General features: G+C 43.0%; 1 protein-coding gene and 1 pseudogene across 3 annotated transcripts in view; one reads left to right on the top strand and one right to left on the bottom strand.

The window, feature by feature from the left end:
- Positions 1–21,491, top strand: part of Frmd4a (FERM domain containing 4A) — a 600,187-nt gene that overhangs the window by 160,587 nt on the left and 418,109 nt on the right. The window lies entirely within an intron of this gene.
- Positions 9,087–10,624, bottom strand: LOC110310232 (UPF0688 protein C1orf174 homolog pseudogene; annotated as a pseudogene).

Here is a 21,491-nt window from a genome sequence, read left to right as displayed (position 1 = left end):
AGGCAACTGCGGGTTGTGCAAAAGAAGTTGAGGCTACGGCACTACTCATCTGGTTACACTTCCCTGTGGTAGTCAGCTTCCCGTTACTGTGACAGTGTCCTAGGATGACAAACTGTCAAGAGAAAAAGATTCATTCCACTCAGAGGTTTGGAGGTCCAGGGATCTGCTGGAGCTGCTTTTCTGGGGACTGTGGCACCTATCATGGTAGGGGTAGAGAAAAGCTGTCCACCTCACTGCAAGGACAAAAAGCAAAAGGAAGATTCCACAGGACCCTTGAAGGCCTCCCTGAAAGGAAATTAAAATTCTCCCATTAGACCCCTGAAAGTTTCCATCCACCTACCAGTAGGAGCAAGCCTGTGTTGTAGGGGCTTTTGGGGGAGACTCTCCCTAGTCACACTAATAGAACCTACTAAAGAGACAGTGGGCAGGGTGCTATATCCCGTTTAGTTAAATTACCTGGGTTCAGGTTCTAGCTGTCACCTCCTGTAGCATGACATTTCTGAGTCTCAATTTCCTTGCATATAAAACAAATACAATAATAAAATCTAATTTTTATTTATTTTTATGCATGTCTTGATGCAAATTTATACATACCATGTGCCAGTAGAGGCCAGAAGAGGCCATCAGATCCCCTTGACCTGAAGTTACAGGTGATTGGGAGACAATCATTGTGCATACTAGGAACTAAGCCCGGGTCCTCTGCAACGGCAATATTCCTTAACCGCTGAACCATCTCTCCAGCTCCCGACAACAGGACCTATATCCTGGATCATTATGAGAAGCAAACCCATTCATTACCAGCAGATTTCAGACCCCCACAATAGATATAATAATAGTATGAATGCACAAAACATTAGGTGTGTAAATACGCACCAAAGTTCAGACTCATGATACGTGTTTGGAACAAGTTGTCCTCCTGAGAACTGAGTAGTAAAAACAGATGATCTGTCTTTCATATGATGTAACTGAAGTGTAGAGGGACGGTGTCACCTACCCGTGAGCTCCCTGCCAGGTAGGGTCTTCACCTGTCACCTGTCACTGTGCAGCTCCAGGGGCTTAGAGGAAAGCAGATACCATTGCAGCATAAATCAGTGCTCATTACAATAAACCCTTTCTCAACAAATGACTATGGCACATGGAATGTTTAAAATCGAGCAGCATCAGTTAAAGGTATCTAAATCATTAAAGAACAGCAGCTTTTCCTTTTTATGGTTTCAGTCTTTGTAGGAGAGACGTGGGCTATCTCACAGCAATCTCCCCTAGAGTAGATAGGATCCCAGAAGTTTGCTCCGCACCCCAACCCCTGAGACATCTATTTAGTATTCCCTAACACTCCACTATCCGGAACCCTCACCAGGACTGTAAGCCCTTGGTGAATACTTTATGACAAATGAGTGAACACAGAAGTTATCTAAGAGTCCTTAGGCGTTCCATAAATACCAAGAATTGAGCAGATCTTGTGTCGCCAGAGTAACTGCTTAGGTCAGTCTAGAACTGTCTCCAGATAAGGCAGGCGGATTCCATACTGTAGGGTCATGGACTCAGAAGTTTCTGGGACAAGTTGTGCATAGGTCTTTTCTTATTCTTTCCTTTCAGAGTAAAGTTAAGAGGTACTAAGTATTTTAATAATTGCCAAGGTATGAAATTGGATACAAGAAAAACATGACTAGAAAACAACATTCACCTTAGGATGGGGAATCATCTTCTAGACTAATATTCAGAACTTCACATTCCAAAGTGTTTGATGGTGTTACATTTTGCTAAAGCTAAGGGCTATTTTCTCGATAAAGCATAGCTGCACTTACTCCAGGCAAATGGTCAAAATTGCTTGCCTTCTGCCCCTACCTCCAGGATATCTATGTGAGAAAGTATACCAGCTAAAACCAGGAAAGCTGTCAATTTGTATGACCATTACAAAACAAAGTACACCTGTGTGTGCTTTCTCTTTGTGTATATAAAATAGTTTTATTCTGTTAAGAGTTGAACCTGGGGCCTCATGCTGAACAGGCACAGGTCCACTGAGATACATACTCAGCCCTACAAATCATTATTCACCAAAATCTGAAGATAGAAAAATAGTAAATGCATATGATATAACAGCACACAAATGCTTATTATAGGCATACAAACATGTCAATATACAATATGTAGCCGGGCGTGGTGGCGCACGCCTTTAATCCCAGCACTCGGGAGGCAGAGGCAAGCGGATTTCTGAGTTTGAGGCCAGCCTGGTCTACAAAGTGAGTTCCAGGACAGCCAGGGCTACACAGAGAAACCCTGTCTCAACCCCCCCACACACACACATATATAGTATTAATAGCATATTAATGTCTCAGAGCCCATGCTAGAATTGTGGGAAAAATGGATTAACTAAGGGCTAAGGTTGTCAGTGAAGGAAGAGACAGAGCAGGGCTAGTGTTCTACTCCAGAGAGAGATGGAAAGTTAAGAGGCACAAGAGCCCTGGGCTTTCATAACCATGCTCAGCTGAAAGCCATTCCTATCACAGACCAATGTAATCTTTTTGGTTCAAGAGGTATCATGGAATCTCTGGGAGATTTCTAGATAGCCTCATGTCCAAGGGCTTCCTCAGAGGGGTCAGGAGAACCTGGGGGGTCACTTCCAGGGACTACCTTCAGGGACTACCAGGCTTAGCCACAGACAACTTGGCAAAAGAAGTCAGGGGAGGCTTCAAGACACTGACCTCATACTTTCTGTGCAAACTGGAATATGGAAATGGCTGGGCCTGGAACCCATCAAAACAGAGAGCAAGAGTAACGAGGCTTTGCAATTTATCAAAAGTTGAGGAGTTGATTTATTGGTAGTAATATCATTTATCTTCAGGACAGACTAGTTTGCTTCATCCCATGCAAGGAGCAAGGCAGCAAAGCTGGTGAATAGCAAAATGAAACAGGCCATTCCTGCAGCACACTTATTTATCCATCCAACACGGACTCATTAAATGTTCCTCCTGAGAGTTAGGCAACAAACAGGCTTCCTTCTGTCAAGACAGCACAAACCACAAGGAAAGCTTTAACAAAGAGATCACAGCAAAACAAAGCACTTTCCCCCTGGAAAACAAAGTGTGGGGGGGACACATTCTAGAAGCTGGAAGCTGGAGACAAGAGTTTGTTTCTGAGGCCAGATTATGTCTCAGGAAGTGTGACAATTTTAATACAAGTGGATGATAGTAATTGGAAAAATTAACCCCACATTGATATTCAAGGAGAATTGTGGTAATGGCAATAACTTCGTGTCTTCCAAGGAATAAAGATGCCTTCTGGAAGATTCTGTTAGTCTCCTTTATCTTACACAAAGAGCACAAACTCATATATTTCAAAAATGGGAAAACTGAAATTTAATAATTTTCCCAAAATTTCAAAGCAACATGTTGTATGCAATGCTACCTTAGAAAACACAGGGCAGGGTACTACAAAACTTGAGTAGGCTTAAAGTTCTTCCCTGAAAAAACATTCCCTTGAGAGTAGACTAACCCTCTATTATTGTCTTTGTAGAAAGTCTGCTACTCTTTGGTCTCTGTAGGTTTTTAATTAGATTTATATTTAGTGTGTCTGTGTGTGTGTGTCTGTTTACCTAAGTCTCTCTCTCTCTCTCTCTCTCTCTCTCTCTCTCTCTCTCTCTCTCTCTCTCTCTCTCTCTCTCTCTCTCTCTCTCTCTGAGTGTGTGTGTGTGTGTGTGTGTGTGTGTGTGTGTGTGCCTGTGTTGATTTATTTTCTGAGTCAGGGAACTCACTACATTGCCCAAGCTGACCTTGAGATCTTGAGTTCAAATGGTCTTCCTTCCTTTCTTCCTTCCTTCCTTCCACCCATCCTTCCTGACAGGATACAGGCACACACCACTATAACTAGTGAAACTAATTTCTACTTATATGATTCCTCACTGTCCAAAGTTTCACCTTCCAAGTCATATTTGCAATTAAGCATGTTCTAAGAACTCTAAATATAGAAGGCTAGAAATAATTTATAATTTTTATCTCATAAGCATGGTTGAAATATTGCACCATCCTACTGTGTCCCATTCAGAACAGGAGTCCCGCCTTTGTCGAGAGTATACACATAGTATACACCACACACTTTACTAGGCATCCCAGTTATCAGATTCATTGAAGTCATGTTATGGCTGTATGTGGGGTCAGGTACCCAGTGAGTGTCTTGGAGTATATCCCCAGATGAAGGGGGGCTACTGTACTTTCCAGGCTGTGTGTACAGTGAATAGCTCTTTACTATGTTCCTTACATGTCTCTCAAGGGTACCTCTTAAAGATGTCACATTTTTGTCTAAGCTGAACATACTTCTACCTTGTGACCTCATCGTTGTAGCTACAGAAGGTCTTGTCAGGAATAGTTCAGCAAGAGGAGAAGCCCCAAATCATCATTTTACACGGGGATCACACACATATTAAACAAGGGTTATGTTCAGTTTTATGAGCTGTGTCCCAGGAACATCTGGGGGATCTAGCAAAGCATTGAGGTGCTACTACAATGTGTTCTAAGCAGAAATGGTTTTATGAAAAATGACTAATTTGCTTAAGTGTTTTATCTGCCATTTTCTAGTATGTAAGACCATATGAAGAATATAGGCTTATGAAAGTATTGGCCAGAAAGGGGTAAAGCATTGCCAGGAGACTAAAGGACACCTTCCCTTTCCTCCCAGAAGAAACAGCAATCATGAATTTAATGTTTATCACCTCTTACTTTTATGGATATTTTATTATAAATGTTTCCAATGAAACTGATATTATATATGTTTTAGTGCTTTCAAGAATGGTAGCCTAAGTGTGTGTGTGTGTATGTCTGTGTGTGTCCCCTGTGCAGTTTATTCATCTCACTCATTACTTTTGTGTAAAAGTCATCATATGGATATATATGTAGCTGACGTCCATTTGCTTTCCCCACTGAACAAATTGTGTGAGTACAATCTTGCCACAAATCATAGATTCATCCTCCTGTGGGCAGACGTTTCCATGACAAAATTACAAACAATACATCTGTGACTGCACTTGCACACGTTCCCTGAAGCACATGAACAAGTCTGCTAGTGTGTCCACTAGGGAGAGGAACTGCTGAGCTGCGAGGCAGAGGCAGCCCAACATTAAATCACTCTCCACAGACATCAATGGTTAAGATTGGTGTCTTGGTTCCTACACTGACATCCTCCCTTCTGTCTTCCGTGGTAGGTGCCTCGATGCACACATAGGAGGAGTGCGGCTGAGGAGACAGCTCAGTGCCTGCTCCACAAGCATGGGGACCTGATTTCAGATTCCCAAGATCCACATAAAAGCTCAGCAAAGCAGCATGTGACCACAACCCAAGGGCTGGCTTCCACATGCGTAGGCATGCACACACATGTGCGTATACGTGTACAAATACATGTACACACATGTACACACATATACAGAAAGTATGAATACTTCTATGTACAATGCATTTACTATACTTGTTTTATCGTGTCCTAAAAATAAAAGATTTTATTATTCCTTACCAAGCCTCCATTCCCCACAGTCTTTGGTAACATTTGCTGTCAATGTCTTCACTCTCATGCCTATGAGTATGAATGGCATTGCATGTGGCACCAACCAGCAAGTACTAATCAGAGGTCACTTAAGTTGACTTTCTGTACATAAAACTCAAAATGGTGCAAAGAAACTTGATAGATTCCATGATCCACCATATTTATTTCATGCCAAAGAAAACTGGTCAGAGATTTATCTAATACAAATGGTGCTTCTCTGCCAAACATAGACCTGGAGAATCACAGAGTTTTCTAGTGTGATTAGAGAAAAGAAATAATAGAAGAATTCACTTTCTACCCGAAACACAGTGACATAGAAATGCCACACTCAAAACGATCCACCAAATGTCAGGCAGAGATGGACTCATCTGAGTGGTGGTGTCTTCCTATCATCACACAGCTACACCATGCTCTTAGTTTGAATTGTATTCACTTTATATATGTTTGTTTTTGAACTTTATTCGACTGTACAATTTTATAAGAACTTTAAGGAGATTAGTTTTTAATATTTAAGGAGCTATAATTAAGACAAAAATAAGTTAATGAGCACTGGATGAGCTGGTAATTGGTTGCCTTGGAAGGGATCCATATATTCCTTAAGTGAGATTAATGGATAGGGCTGATATGTCTTTTAAGTCTTATAGTTATTTCTACAAGGACATTCCTGAATATGAGAAGTAATATGCTTGGGTGGCCTACTGCTTGCCCCTTCTTAGACAGAAACCCTGTTTTTCTTCATCACCTTGTAGTTCTATTGTAACTCATAAAGTGATCAAAATTTTAGAGAGCTTGTAGTCCAGAGAAAGAACCTCTCTGCCCAAACTCTCTAGAGTCATGCTCAGGTATTTCCCAGAGAAATACTTCATACGCAGATCTTTTAATTATGTGCCAGGAGAGCTAAGACACTAAGGAGGAGGAGGGGGGGGAAGAGGAGGAGGGGGGGAGGAGGAGGAGGGAGGGGAGGAGGAGGGGGAGGGGAGGAGGAGGGGGAGGGGAGGAGGAGGGGGAGGGGAGGAGGAGGGGGAGGGGAGGAGGAGGGGGGAGGAGGACATGGAGCTAGCAGGCAGCTTTGACCTCCAGCCAGGAAGGAAGGGTACCAAAGGCAGAAGCTAGAGCTATGTGTCTGGAGTCAGAATTATAGCTGGGATGTCTGCAGGAGCTGTTTGGTAGAGAGGCAGCTCAAACAAGGCAATTAGAGGCAGAAAAAGATTTTCCCTTCTTACCTGCCCTCAAATCTTCTCTAAAGCACTTCCCTCTGGCAAAGCCAGTTAGCCAGTCTTGGAGTCACACATCCTTGTGAGAAGAAGATCCAGGGAAGTGGGAACAGACACTAGATAGCAACTTCTCCCAGATTCTGTCGTCTGGTCTAATCTTCTCTTGGATAGCTCCCATTGACAGTGACTGCTTAGGCATAATTCTATACTCTCCACTCCAGTAGAACTGCACACAGTGCCAGAAAAGGCAAATGGTGTTCCTGCTCTGTACCAGGTCTGATTGGAGGCTGCTCTGCCTGGGGCCCTTGTGTGTGTGTTGAGAAGGATTGGCTGATTGGTGGTACCTGTTGTGAGTGCAGAATGGGAGTTTCCACACTCATAGCTGGTATATACCACCCGCTTCCCATCTCCCCGGATCTTCTTCTCACAAGGATGTGTGACTCCAAGACTGGCTAACTGGCTTTGCCGGAGGGATGTGCACCACCAGATAAAGCACCCAGAAGGAACACACAGCAGGAGCTCTTGTCTGGAGCAGATGTGAACTTTACACCTATGAACCCAAGTGTGTGAGGATGTTCATTTCTTTATCATTTTAAAATTAATTAATGTGCATCTTAGTCTTCATCTCTGCCTAAGCAGGCAATTCCGTTTTCCCTTTCTCACGGGGCACATGGGAAACAGGAAAACTCTTTGTCTTAGTTAGGGTTATTAGTGCTGTGATGACGAACAGTGCATCATCAAAAGCTGTGAGGACAGAGCTCACACAAGGCAGGAACCTGGAGGCAGGAGCCATGGAGTGGGGCTACTTACTGGCTTGCTTCTCATGACTCCCTCAGCCTGCGCTCTAATAGAACCCAGGACCACCAGCCCATCAGTCACTAATTAAGAAAATGCCCTACAGGTTTGCCTAGAGCATTCGATCTTATAGAGACATTTTCTTAATTGAGGTTTCCTCTTCACAGATGACTTTAGCTTATGCCAAGTCGACATAAAACTATTCAGCATGTTCTTACACCACAGTCCTCTGCGGTCACCACTGAGAGCTCATTGTCTGCCCTGCAAACTAGAAGGCAGATAGCTCTCTCCCTCTATCCAACTTTGCAAAGGCCTGTGCCCCTCAAGTCCCAAGAGTCCCATGCTAGCTAACATCTTTCCCTGAATCCTTCTATCTTCCTGGTGCATTGACAGGGAGGTATAGATCTCTGCTGCTCACACAGTCTTTCCGGGCTGGGGATTGTCTTCTCTACATTCAATACACACACACACACACACACACACACACACACACACACACACACACACACACATGTAGGCTCCACAAAGGAATCAGAAGTAGACACTTGCTCCCTCTTATCTTTTTTATCAGTACAATCAAGCTGCCTATCAAGCATCCTTTGTATTTTATTTGTATGTGCTTGTTGGTTTTAAATTTTATTTTTCAAAGACAAATGCTACATATCAAATATAAATACTGACCTTACAGCAGTAGAACAGAAGGATGGGTTACCAGAGCCTACGCATGTTTGGAAAAAGGGAAGTGGTTAGTATAATATTACACATAGTAAGGTTGACTGTGTGTGCATTCACATGCAGGAGGCACATGAACGTAGGTGCATGTGTATATGTGTGCACATGCACATAGAGATCTGAAGTTGACATTGATCGTCTTCTTACATGGTTCTCCACTATATTCATGCCTTTTCATTGAGGCAGGATGTCTCTGTTGAACCTAGGCTTTGAAGGCTTGTTTATTCTAGCTATCAGTTTTTCTCCAAAGATCTTCTGTCTCTGCCTCCCAAGTGCTGGAATTACAGATGGGATACCATGTGCACATAGCATTTGCATGGATTTTGGAATCCTGTCTCCTGTGGTCCTTACATTTGCATGGCAAGCACGTTGATCAGTGAGCAGTCTCCTTATCCCTCAGTCAGCTGTTTATTTATTTTTTATAACATACTTTATTTCCTTCTCCTATGTACTTTGCAAAAACTCCACAGTAAATGACCAGCTTCACTCAAAAGCAGGAGTCCTTGCAGAGGAAACCGAGTTCATCTCCAGGAGCAGCTTGGCATGGAAAGTGAGCTTGTATTACCAAAGCCAATGGCCTCAGGAGTTTCCCTTTTTTCCCACTGCCCATCCCCTGTGCATGTTTGTCTATGAAAGAAGGAAAAGACATCCGCATAGCAGTGGTGGCAGCAGGTTGTGCTCACAAGAAACCTTCCATAGGAGCCATGTGTCTGTGCTGGTGACATTGATGTTGATTTTGCTACATTCAATTAAGAACATGTTCCTTTGAGGACGCCAGGTGGAAATCTTAAATCTTGCTGCATCATCCTCCTCACGTTACACCTCTGCATCACCATCCTCATCATCTCTGGCTCTGAAGTGTATTTCTCTGAATTCTCATCTGCTCATCCAGATGAATGAAGAAGCTGGTGGCAGATCCTGCACAAGCTCAACATTCCAGAATGAGCGAGTCACAGGTATGGGCTGGCTGCAGTCATCATCTAGAAAGATGCTGCTGTCCATGGTAAGCACTGATGCCTGCACCTCCTCTGTCCTCAGTACAGGCTCAGCCTGTCTGGCAGAGCTGTCATCGGGCTCCTGGGCTGCAGCAGCACTGCTGTGTTCTGTGGGCAGGCCATCTGCAGCCATTGCTGAGGGCTCCTCACTCACAGGCTTGGAGCAGCCCTAGGGAGGACTCCACTCTCCAGTGCAGGGATAGAGGCCTTGGCACTGTTCTCTGCAAACTTATTTTCACAAGTGGCCACTGGCACCACTTTTGGCAAAGAAGAAATGTCACTTTTAGGGTTAGGTTTTTGAAGTGGAAACTTAAGCGTTCTTTGGAAAGTCGTTTGGATGGTGTTTTGCTGGGGCAAACCCATGAAGGAAGGATTTGCTGAAGCAGACATGGGTGAAAGGATGTTCTGCTAAAGCAAGCGCGTGAAAGGAAACGTGATGATGGATTCCTTGCCAACAACACTCATGGTCTGTCTGCCTTACATTGCATAGTTGAGCTGCATTTGTGGTACTCCATAGAGAATAACTCACCCAAAAACTTCTGGTGCTGTGCTGCATTTTCTTGCCATCTCCACTGGGCTGATCTGCAGAGTCATATCAGCTGAGACAGACACACTGCAAAAGCAAGACAAGACCCCTGGAGGACACGTGATGTTTGGAGAATATAAATAGGACTCAGTGGACAGTGACGGAGGCTGAGCTAGGCTTGCTTATAGAGCTAGCTGTGTACCACTTGTGGGTCTCTCGTCTTCACTGGTCTTCACTTCCCTAAGAGAGGCACAGCTGAGAACTTCTCATGGCATTTCGCCTGGTCCCTCCTGCTGCCTCAAGATGAGGCTGAGGCCTGGCCGTCTCTGCCAGGTAGTGCCACCACTGTTGATTCCTTTTTGTTATCCTGACTCTACCAAACCGGCATATCCAAACTGGTGTATCCATGAAGTGTTTGTGAGTGGATGGAGTTGCCGCTGCTGACCTGTGAACAGAACTGATCCCAGACAACACAAATATGCGTTGCATCAAAGAACCTTTCTAAACAGGTCCACTTCCCCGTATCCTTTCTTTCCCACTATCTCTGGTGGGTGGTGAGCTAAAAGAGAGGTTAAAGTATTTAAGAACCATCATTTAAAATAAGGTTTGAAAAAATTAAAGTTACAAGTTTTTGTAATTCTGTCTTCCCAAGGTGACCTTTGTCATACATGAACTTTTTTGAAAGTGCGTCTGTCCGTAGCCTTGTGCGATAAGGAATCCAGACATGCTGTTTTGACAGATGTCCTCAGCAGAAGCCAAGCTGCCTGAAGAATAACTCCAGGCCTGAAGGCACACTGAAGATTAACTCTACCTGTGAGCTTCCTATTCCTCATGGGTCAGCGCCCTGGCCTCTTTGCCCTCTTTATTTTTTATTAAGTATTCTGAATAATTCTTTGAATTTTTCAATGAAGTATGTGACTGTGCTCTGGTTTAATCACATACTCATTTCTTTTCCAGCAAATTCTAGCTTCCCATGAGAAATAGGGTAAGGGTCCATAGCTGTACCTTTGAGCTTCTCCCCAACCCATGGCTGCTTTATGGCCTGCTCAGGAAGCATGGTGTTTATTCAGTGAGCCTCTTTTCTGAGAGCTTGTTGCTGAGGTAGGAAGGGTCTTGCCAACCACTTTTGCTTTGGGGAAACAGTGAAAATGTCCTTCAACTGAGGGGCAATGGGACCTGAGGTTTTCTCAAAGCAGAGGAAAAGATAAGGAAGAAAGAAGGGAAAAAGACATCTCCAGAATATAAGCTTACAGGTTTCCTAGGAACCATGTCCTGGGGGCTTTGAGGAAAGGGGGGGGCTGTTTTTATGGTCCAAAGGCCTACTCTTCCCACCAGACCTTCCTTCTTCTACAATGAGCAGAGACCATCTGTATAAATTTCTTTTTGTATCATTGACATCAATTTACCCAACATAACAAGTTAAGGGAGGGAGGAAAGGATTACAAAGACTTATGGCTTCATGGTGTTGCAGTCCTCTCTCTGTAGCAAGGGATGCCTGGTGGAGTCACCTAGTCCTTGTGGCAGAAACACAAGACTGAGCAGCTATTCAGATGGTGCCAACCAAGAAGCAGAGAATTCAACTGGGACAGGGGTAGGAACGTGACCTTCAAAGGCCTGCCCCAGCAGTCTATTTCCTCCCTAGCAGGATCCAGCTCCTAAAGGCTCCACTGTTTGCAAAATTGTACCATAAGCTGGGCTCCAACCACTCAAATCATGAGCCAGAGGGGACATTTCAGATTCAAAGTATACTCCCCACCCCATGCTCAGGAGGCCCCAGTAAATAGAAATAGCCACAACTTCTGGATGGAACTTTAAAAACTGGGCAGTCAGGAAATTGCCTGATCTTGGCCTCTCAGGAGCATGTACAATTTCTGACCATGTAACACATCCAGCACACAGATTGGCAGCTGCAATTCTAAACGGTGTTTCCTCTAGATAAAAGCCCGGAGTCTGCCGATTACATGGTCTTTCCATGAATGGAGATGGAATTGGTAACCTGCCTTTGTGGAGTAATTTCTAAAAGTGCTGATGCGTTTCTACCTTGTTTCATTAGCCAGCGCTTATTGGAAGAAGAGGGAGGAAAGGGAATGGAAATGTGCAGTGTGGGGGTCTTGGCTGTGAGTGGGTTTCCTAGGAAACCACCTGCGATCAAGTGCGGCAGGCTCTCTGCGACGTGGAGGAGGGATAGGTATCAGAGTGAACGTATAGAGAAAGAGAAAAATAAATCATTGCCTGAGCCCTAGGTCTTTAATTAATGAAGAACATACACTATTTTCCGAGGAATCCCTTGGAGCAGCAGAGAAGATGGAGACTGGGATGGTAGGGGGCACACGAAAGGGTGCATTAGCTGCATATGGAAATCATCTAGCACAATTTGGTCCTATCAATATGCAAAAAAAAAAAAGCAACATGTGAGCAAAACAAAAGCATCAGCCCCGTTTCTGCTTGGCACAAGCAAAACTGCCTCTAAGAACGAAGGTGAAGCCCCTGACTCTCAGCAGATCACAGGCTGGGGTATGGCTGTGCCCCAGATAGTTTCATCATCTTCATTCTGTGACACACAGTGTGAACCTGGTGCCTGGAGGAAGGAGAGCTGGCTGGGGTTAGCATGCCACCTAAGGATGTACTTCATGGTCATTAACTGTCCCTGTATCATCACAGCACTGCTCCTTCCTGCGAGTAGGAAATAAGATGCCGGCAGACTAAAGGAAGTGTGTGTGTTCAGTTTCATTTTCTGTGGTAAAATACCCTGACAAATGCAGCTTGGGGAGAAAAAGGATCCTATTCCTTAAAACCTACATCCAGGAAGGCAATTGGGAACTTGAAGCAGATCACCTTAAACACATCAAGGAAAGAGAAGTAACTGCCCCCATCCTTCTTTTATTCCTCTTTCTGTATACTTACACAAGTCAGGGCCTAGCCTAGGGAATGGTCCTGCCTACAGTGGCCTCACTGTCCCTAAACCAACAACAATGAAGACAATCCTCCACAGGCTAACCTCAACTAGTTACTTCCTCACTAAGAGTCTCATCTCTGGTGATCTTATGTTGCATTATGTTAATGGCTAGAACTAACCAGCACAGGGAGGACTTAAAGGTTTATTTCTTTGTTTCAAATATCACTAATGTACAACACCAGTCACTTGATAAATTTATAAATTTATTTATTTTTATTAAAATCTATGTACTTCAAGGACATGAGTGTTTGGTGTAACCACAAGTCCTTGAAAGTGTACCCTTGGACTATGAATAGGTAATGCATGCTAAATGTTAAAGCATTTAGTATCCATTGATTCTGTGCAACCTAGCGGTATAGCACTGCCTAGCATGTACAAGGCTATGGGTTCAATTCCTAACACTACAAACACACATACAGAATGTGGCTTTTAGTTTCTCATGGCAATTGTGAGTTCCCAGAAACATCTTCATGAGAATTTGTTGCTTCTGTGTTTTGGTGTGTAAATCAGATTTGTTTTCAGTGGAGTGTATATAATCACACATCGCAACCCATTTGTAATTAAAGTGTGGAACTATCTTATATGTCTGTGTATGTATAGAGGAAGTAAAATCTTAAGACCAACCTAATAATTTATAAATTGCTCGAACACCATAAGGTCTCACCCTGTGTTTTAAAGCTATGTGTTTTTGGATCAAAATGTCTTTATAATAATGGGGGAGGGAGTTTCTTTGTTTCTTTTAAAAATATTGAAGAAGGGCTGGATACAGCCCAGTAATAGAGTGTTCGCATAGCAGGTGTAAGGTGATGGGCTTTAGTCTCGACCACTGCAAGGTGATTATGGTGGTGGTGGTAGTGGTGGTGGTGGTGGTGGTGGTGGCAGTAGTATTAAAAGATTTCTCTTAATTCTGAATGCTTTTGAAAGTGTCTTCCCTGCCTTTGTTCTCTTGACATAGGGAAGCCCTGGCTTAGAGCATGGTGGTCCTATTTTAGTTGACCCTGTTGACAGACTAAATGACGACTTCTACAAAAGAGATAAACACAATAACATGGTTATGCATATGAAATCTGTGTATGCTCTGAGCCTGAATCCTGAAGGGGAATCCAAATACTTTAGTTTCTTTTATTGTCTGACCCCTTGTTGCAGACTTAGACATGGTAGGAGAATTCAAGCACTCATCAAATGTTTGGTAGAACTGAATTTTCTTTGACAAATTCTGCGTAGCTCTGTATCAATATCTTTAATGCAGCACATTACTACACAGAAGATCCCCCTCTGTGGTGGTAGAATAGCCAACACCATGAGTGTGTTGCTCTGGGCAAGGATGTATCACTGTGGGGTTAAGAGTGGCACCGCACCCATAGGCTCATGTATTTGAATCTACATCACTGGAGAGTGGAGCTATTTGAAAGAACTAGAAGGATTAGGAGGTGTGGCCTTGCTGGAGTGGGTGTGGTCTTGTTAGAAGAGGTGTGTCATTTGGGGTGGGCTTTAAGGTTCAAAAGCCCATGTCAAGTGTAGGCTCTCTGTCTCTACCACTCTGCCCAGGATCAGAATGCAGCTCTCAGCTGCTGTTTCAGCATCTGCCTGCATGTCTCCATGCTGCTCACTGGGATGATAATGGACTAACCCTTGGTCATGATGTCTATTCATAGCAATAGAACAGTGACTGAGATATACATGAACTACATTATCTTCAGACACCTTATTGTAGGAGTAAAGTGAACCATCATTTCATTAAAGACAAGGAGGTGAAGGCACAGACACAATGACTAACTAACTACCTTCCAACCATAGAGAATGGAAGAGTCAGGATTTCTACTGATGCATAGAGCCCACAGGCTTTATGAGATATCTGGTCTCCCACTGCATTTTGCTTCCAGCGTGTAATGTTGCTAGTGTAAGAACAAAATGATCGCCCATCTGGCATGGCCTGACCCATACTGGACCTTTTGTGTCTTGCTCAATTTGACTCAACTGCAGGTTGGCAGTTCTACCAGTCAACATAGCCTTGGCTTCCAAAATCTACAAAATCAGGTCATTTTTCAAATCATTCCTCTAATCCTAACCTTTGTTTATTTCTCATTAAAACATTTTGTCCTAAAAGGAGTTCCAGTAACTACAATAAAAACCATGCATAGTATGCTTATTAAAGCAAAATGGAATATTGCAAATGGAAACAGGAAATTAAGCAAATAGATGATTACATATTTACTGTAATTAAGCATTACATTAAGTTATTAGTCTGTCATTTTCCTGTACTGATTAGGTACAGATCTGCATTTTTTTCCCAACTCACATGTCTAGAATGTGCTTTGTAACTTGGGCAGGACAAAGGTTTTTAAGATGAAGACATGGATAGGTCTGTCCCCAAAAGGTAATACCTATTCTTAGGAGGGAAATTTGACCCACATAGACCTGTAACTGAAAACTATATTACGTAGAAGACAGTTGAGTTGTTAATGTTGTAAATACGAACTCTGGAAGGTAAAATTCAAGACAGCTCTGGGAGTACAAATTACTGGATTTCCAAGATTCTGAAATTCATCAGTGACCTCATTATTGACCATGGTCAGCAAGGAGGGGTTAGGAGGAGGACAGAGGAGGTCTGGAGAATATCAACAACTGCAAAATCAACAGAAAGTTGATAGGAATGCTAAGTATTTGGGCCAGGGGAGACAACTCAGTCATTAAAGTGATAGCTGTACAAACATGAAGACTAGAGTTTAGTCCCAAACACACATGTCAAAATCAAACCTGGAAACATATTCTATTATCTTCCTCTCTGTCTTTCTGTGCCTGAGTGTTAAGCTCTGCTTCCTGTTTCTTTATATTTTATATATGCTCTTGGCCACCTTTCTCCAAGTTGGCCAGAAGTGAGCTTTAAAGTGACCCTCGCTCATTCCTTTGTTCTGCTAATCAACCACCAACAGCTTCTGCAGGTCTCAGTTAAACATAGGAGCAGTGAGAAACAGTTCCAAAGGGCTCTCAATTCCTAGAGCCCGTTTTCGCATCTTTGCCTACATCTGGTCACTTCAGCCTCTGGTCTTTCTTGTGACCCCTTCAGACCTCTCCACAGTTTTGCTGCCCTTCCAGGATTCCTCACTGCCTGTTCTGGAGACAAGTTTCATATGAAGCAATCAAGATTCTTTCCTTAAACCAACCACCTATTTGAGTCCTGGCTTGGGAAGTTGCCCCATCTCTTGAAGGCTTGTAGATGGCATCCTACAAGGCAAAGCAAATTTCTACAGGGTACCATGGCATGAGAGGCCACTTTTGAGTGGTATAAACTGTCCCAAGGCAATATTTAAACATGGGTGAATGCCACGGGTATTAGTCATGAAATGGCTGTAAAGATACATACATTAAAGGCTGGAGATGTAGCTGAGTGAAGGAGCATCTGACTGAAGAGCACAAAGCCAGGCTTAATCCTGCAGTACCGAAATACAAATAGATGTTGCCAGTGGCGTTATTTAGAGCAGGGACTCATGAGGTTTGGTGAGTTTTAATTTGTGGACTGAAAGCTGATAGATCCAAACTTTGCATCCAAAGCAAAGAGACTTGCCTGACCATAATACAGAGTGCATCAGAACCTAAGAGTGAGGGAATAGGGGGGAGCTCTTTGGGTGAGTGTACTCTTGATTTTGCAGTTGTTGTCCTCCCTTCTTGTCTCTCCTCCCTTTCACAGCCAAATTCTCAGAGGAGGCCTCCAAAGGCCAATGCCTGGTGGGATTGCACTGTAGCTCTAATTAATTAATTAATTAATTAAAATTATTTTTTATGTGTATTGGTGTTTTGCCTGCATGTATGTCTATGCACCACTTGCAGAGTGTCTATAGAAGCCAGAAGAGAGTGTTGGACATCTTGAGACTGGAGTTATAAACAATTGTAAATTAATCAGACCCTTTCTGATTAACCACCACATGGGCACCTGGAATGGAACCTGGATCCTCTGGAAGAGTAGCCAGTTCTCTTAACCACTAAACCATCTCTCCAGTCCTATGATTTTCATTTTAATACAACTTTGAGTCAAAAAAATTGAAATTCTAAGGATGGATTTTTTTTTTGACTGTCAGCTAACCTGTGATGAGAAAACTGGGAAACACTGAGTACCTTCAAGAGCAGAGAGGTGGTATCTCCTCCCCACCCCCCCTACACTTGGCTCTCCTCTTTAGCCTCTCCCTGTTGGAGAGGCTTACTCCAGCTTGTCCTAAGTCCTGCCCCTTGGCCTCAGGTCATGAAGAAGATCATATTGTATTAGTAACTTGTCATTGCTGTGACAAATGCCTGTCAAGGGTTATTAAGAAGGAAGATTTTATTTTGTCTCACAGTTTGAGGGGACACAGTCAGTCATGGTGAAAAAAGCATGGTAGCAGAGCTATAGGGCAGCTAGTCACATTGTGTCACATCCACAACCAGGAAGCAGGGATAGATGAATACTGGCACTCAGCTTGCTTTCTTTTTCATACCTTTTCATTTACTATAAGACCCAGCCCACTTTCACAGTAGGTCTTCTCCTCTCAACTGAATCTTCCTGGAAATATCCCCATAAGTACACCCAGAAATGTGTATTCTATGTTATTATAGATTCTGTGAACTTGACAGTGGAGAAGATCAATGATCACAATTACACTTGTGCTTCATTTAATTATTTTTTTATTCTAATTGGGGGAAATCTAGTTAGCCTACACTGCTTATCTTAGTGTGCAGTTCAGTGACATTAAGAAGAGTTGCAGCAGGAGTTACCATCAGCACTGTCCATCTGTTTGGCAAAACTCAAAGCTTTGTATTTATTGAACAGTTTCCAGGGCTGAGTTTCTGTTCCACTTATCCTTGGGCAGTTGTCTATTTTCTATTTTGATGAGTATGACCTCTCCAGGTACCTCCGATAAGTGGGACCACACAGCAATTGGTGATCCCTTTGTGAATGGCTTATCGCATTTACTATCATGTTCTCAAGGCTCATTCACTTGGTGGTATATGCCAGATTCCCCTTCCCTGTCAATGTGAATAGTATTCTATCATTTGCATAGGATTTTGTTTTACTCACCCATGATGGGGGAACACTTGGGCTGCTTCTGTGCTTTGGCTGTAGAAACAATGGTGCTATGAACATGTGTAAACAAATGTCCCCATAAGCTCCTACCTTCAACTTTGGGAAATATATGCAAATTGCCAGATTATAAGGAAATTCTTTTTTCAATTTTTTGGTTTGCATTTTTAATAAACCACCATTTATTTCTTAAAGCACATTATATTCCCACTAAAAGAGAACTTGTTTTCCAATTTCTCCACATCCTTGCAAGATAGTGTTTTTATTTACTTTTTTTTTTCATTTCTGTCATAGCCTTCCTAATAGCTATGAGGTAGTAGCTCATTGTGGGTTTGGTTTGCATCTTCCCAGTGATTCACGGTGTTGCTTCTCTTTTAATGTTTGATTGGCCACTTGTATGTTCTCTTTAACTAAGTATCTGTTCAAATATTATGTCCATTCTTTTAAATCAAGCTTGGGGTTTTTTTTAATGTGTGTGTGTGTGTGTGTTGTCTTCGTTTTGTGTGTACACATGCACACACGTGTTCATGCAGGTGTGGCTATATGAGTGTATATTATCTGGAGGTCCACACTGAGTGTCTTCAATCGCTCTCCAGCTTATGTTTTGAGACATGTCTCTAACTGACCCTAGAGTTCACTAGTTTGACTTGCCTGGCAGGCCAGAGAGCTCCAGGATTCTCCTCTCTTTGATCTCCAGCACAGGGCTTTTAGACATGTGATACTGTGCGCCTTGTTTTACATGGCTCCTGGGGATCTGAACTCAGGTCCTCATGCTTGCATAGTGGGCACATTACTGATGAAGCCATCGTCCCATCCCTGGGTGCTATTTGCATTGCAGAAACAATGTGCTGGCAGTCAACTGTAGGGAAAAGGTGGAAGTCTGTACATTTTAGGAAGGTTGGCTTTTTAAAAATTGACTATTAAAATACTACCTATCTGAAAGTGCTTGTCTTTGCCTATCCATAGGACGCCACCCCACCCCACCCCACCACCCACAACCATTTTTGGTAAATGAGGACACTAGAGTAACATCTAAGATACCTTCCAGGTCATAATATCTTAGATGCTTAGGGAAATCTAAGCATTGCTTTTGGTGTGTGTATTCTAGGTGAATCCTTCAAATCCACATCCCAGGGCAGATTTCCAGCTAAGGGCACAGAGCTTGATGCTATGGTCTCTCTTAATTCTTTTAGGTGTTTTCTGGAGTTTTGACAGTACACTCTGAGAGGCAGCCAACATGAGACTGTACCTTCTGAATGGTCAGCGTTTTCCTCAGTCAGATTTTTATTTAAATCACTTGACAGTTTCCCTTAACAGCTCGCTCCGCTTAGAAAACCTGGGCTCAACGGTTTACAGACGATCATCAGCCCGTGCACATAAACGATGTGCATGTCTTGAATAACCATTACGGCAGACAGAAAGAAAACACACTCAAGGGATTTAATGAAAGAAGAGTGGAAAATTCCAGTTAAAACTAAATATTTCCTGTTCGAAGCAGTTTTGCTTTAAAATACTGTTGTTCATTCCTTGTAATGCTCCTGTCTGTAACACAGACTTTATCATATAGTATTGATCCTGTTAAAAACCAGTCACCCCAGCTTCTTTTATAACTCTTCCTTTATTTGAACATGGTATGGTAGAGAAAATACATGCTTTGTGATATTTAAAGGGAAGTAAGATTTTATTTGGCCAATCAACCTTTATTGAATTCTGTTTCTACAGCAGGATCCAAAGATAAGTAACGACTGGTAGTATATGTGAATCTCTCTCTCTCTCTCCCTCTCCCTCTCCCTCTCCCTCTCCCTCTCCCTCTCCCTCTCCCTCTCCCTCTCCCTCTCCCTCTCTCTCTCTCTCTCTCTCTCTCTCTCTCTCTCTCTCTCTCTCTCTCTCTCTCTCTCTGTCTCATATCACTCTCTAAATTTGACCAAGCTCATGGTGGGAAACATTGTGGAGAAGGAAGTGGAAGCAACTGTTATAAAATGTTGGAGAGGATGGAAGCCATTAGTGACCTGCAGTTACAGTGGCCTGTGGGTAGAAGAAAGGAGGAGAAGACCTAGGGTGGTACCCAAGGAGGATACATGGGACAAGAAACCTGGTGGGTGGGGCCCAGCTTCAGAGGGGACTAGCTGGAACCTCATCATTGGATGAAGGGATGAGGAAGGGTGTTTTGTGCCAAAGGGCAAAGCAGGATGAAAATGCTGGGTGTGGTTCCTGGGCTGAGACTGTCACCTAACGAACAGGGAGTGACAGAGACAGGCTGAGCAGAGGACTATTGGTGTGGGGGTTGTACCATGTGTCCAGCTCATTTTCTTATGAAATAATGATAAGTAGCTGCTGCTGCACTCTTCCTCCTCTTCTTCTTCCTCCTCCTCCCCCTCCTCCTCCTTCTCCTCCTCCTCCCTCTCCTCCTTCTCCCTCTCCTCCTCCTCCTCCTTTTTGTCCTCCCCCTCATTTCCTCCTCTTATTCCTTCCTCTGCTGCTATGGAACTCAGATGCCACTCCCAACCTAACCATACAGTTTTGGGGCATACAGACTATTCAGTACACTTCTTTGTCTTCACTTACATCTTCTGGGTGGAGACTTTTCAAGCAACTTTCTCTGCCCATGTTCAGGGCCATAGGCACCCAATAAAATTAGTACCATCACCTAAGTGCAGAAATCTTGCCTAGTCTCCATTCCCTGGCTCCACGTTCTTCTTTCTCCTTGGCATGTGCCTTTATGTCAGGATCTGTCTTCTCATTCTAAGCAAAGCTCTTCAGACGCATATTCATTGTCTTTCCCATTATCCTGTAGACAGAGTCCCTGCCATGCAGTGGCAAGGGCTGGCTACTTACCTGCCATGTGACCTGTCTCAAGCTTCTGGCCAGACTTCAGTACTCCCAGAACCTTCTTTTATCTGAGAAAGATAATGACAAATTTCTTGTTCCTTTAGACTTCTAGTCTTGTGCATATATACATACATATATATAGAGAGAGAGAGATACATATATACATATCTGAATGTACACACACACACTGGTCTGAGTGGAGCAACAGCATCTTATCTGTTATTAAAGGGTTAATAAATATAATGCAATATACTTTACTTTCCTTGTATGTCTTTACTTTCCTTGTATGGATACAGAGAATGAAACTGGACCACAGATGGACAGGTCGAAGACAGACTGAGGAAATCAACTCAAGATAATTAAAGTACCAAAAAGAGAAAGAAGGAAAGTCTCAAATAGAAGGGTTGATGCTTAAGGCAAAAGACATGTAAAGGTCAATGATCCTTGTTGGTGTTAAGGATGCTGACCATATTCATCTTACAGGTTGTAGTGAGTACTGCATAATACTCCCTGAGGGATGCCAGATGCCCCTTCTTTGTAAAAACAAATTTCCCTCATACTGTCTATGCATCCTGGAGTCTTACATTTAGATGCCCTCCAAAATATACAGTCATACAATTTAGCACAAATAGAAAGGACACAATGGGATATTATTTCTAAAGTGTTTGGTAGAACGTGAACACACATAAGAGGCCAAATCAACAGATTACAGGATGTGTAGGACAATCATAGGAATGTAGATATCAGCATGTTCTAGATTGGACCAGAACTGCTTACCAAAAAGCTCAGAGTAACAATCTCTTGTAAGAAGCACTAGTAGATAGGTTGTTTTTGTTTTTGTTTTATTTTTTGTTTTGTTTGT

Source organism: Mus caroli, unplaced genomic scaffold (genome assembly GCF_978045245.1).
Source record: "Mus caroli unplaced genomic scaffold, Mus_caroli_1 scaffold_2, whole genome shotgun sequence".
NCBI classification, from domain to species: Eukaryota; Metazoa; Chordata; class Mammalia; order Rodentia; family Muridae; genus Mus; species Mus caroli.
The sequence above is the reverse complement of the archived record's forward strand: the minus strand, read 5'-3'. Positions and strand labels throughout refer to the sequence as shown.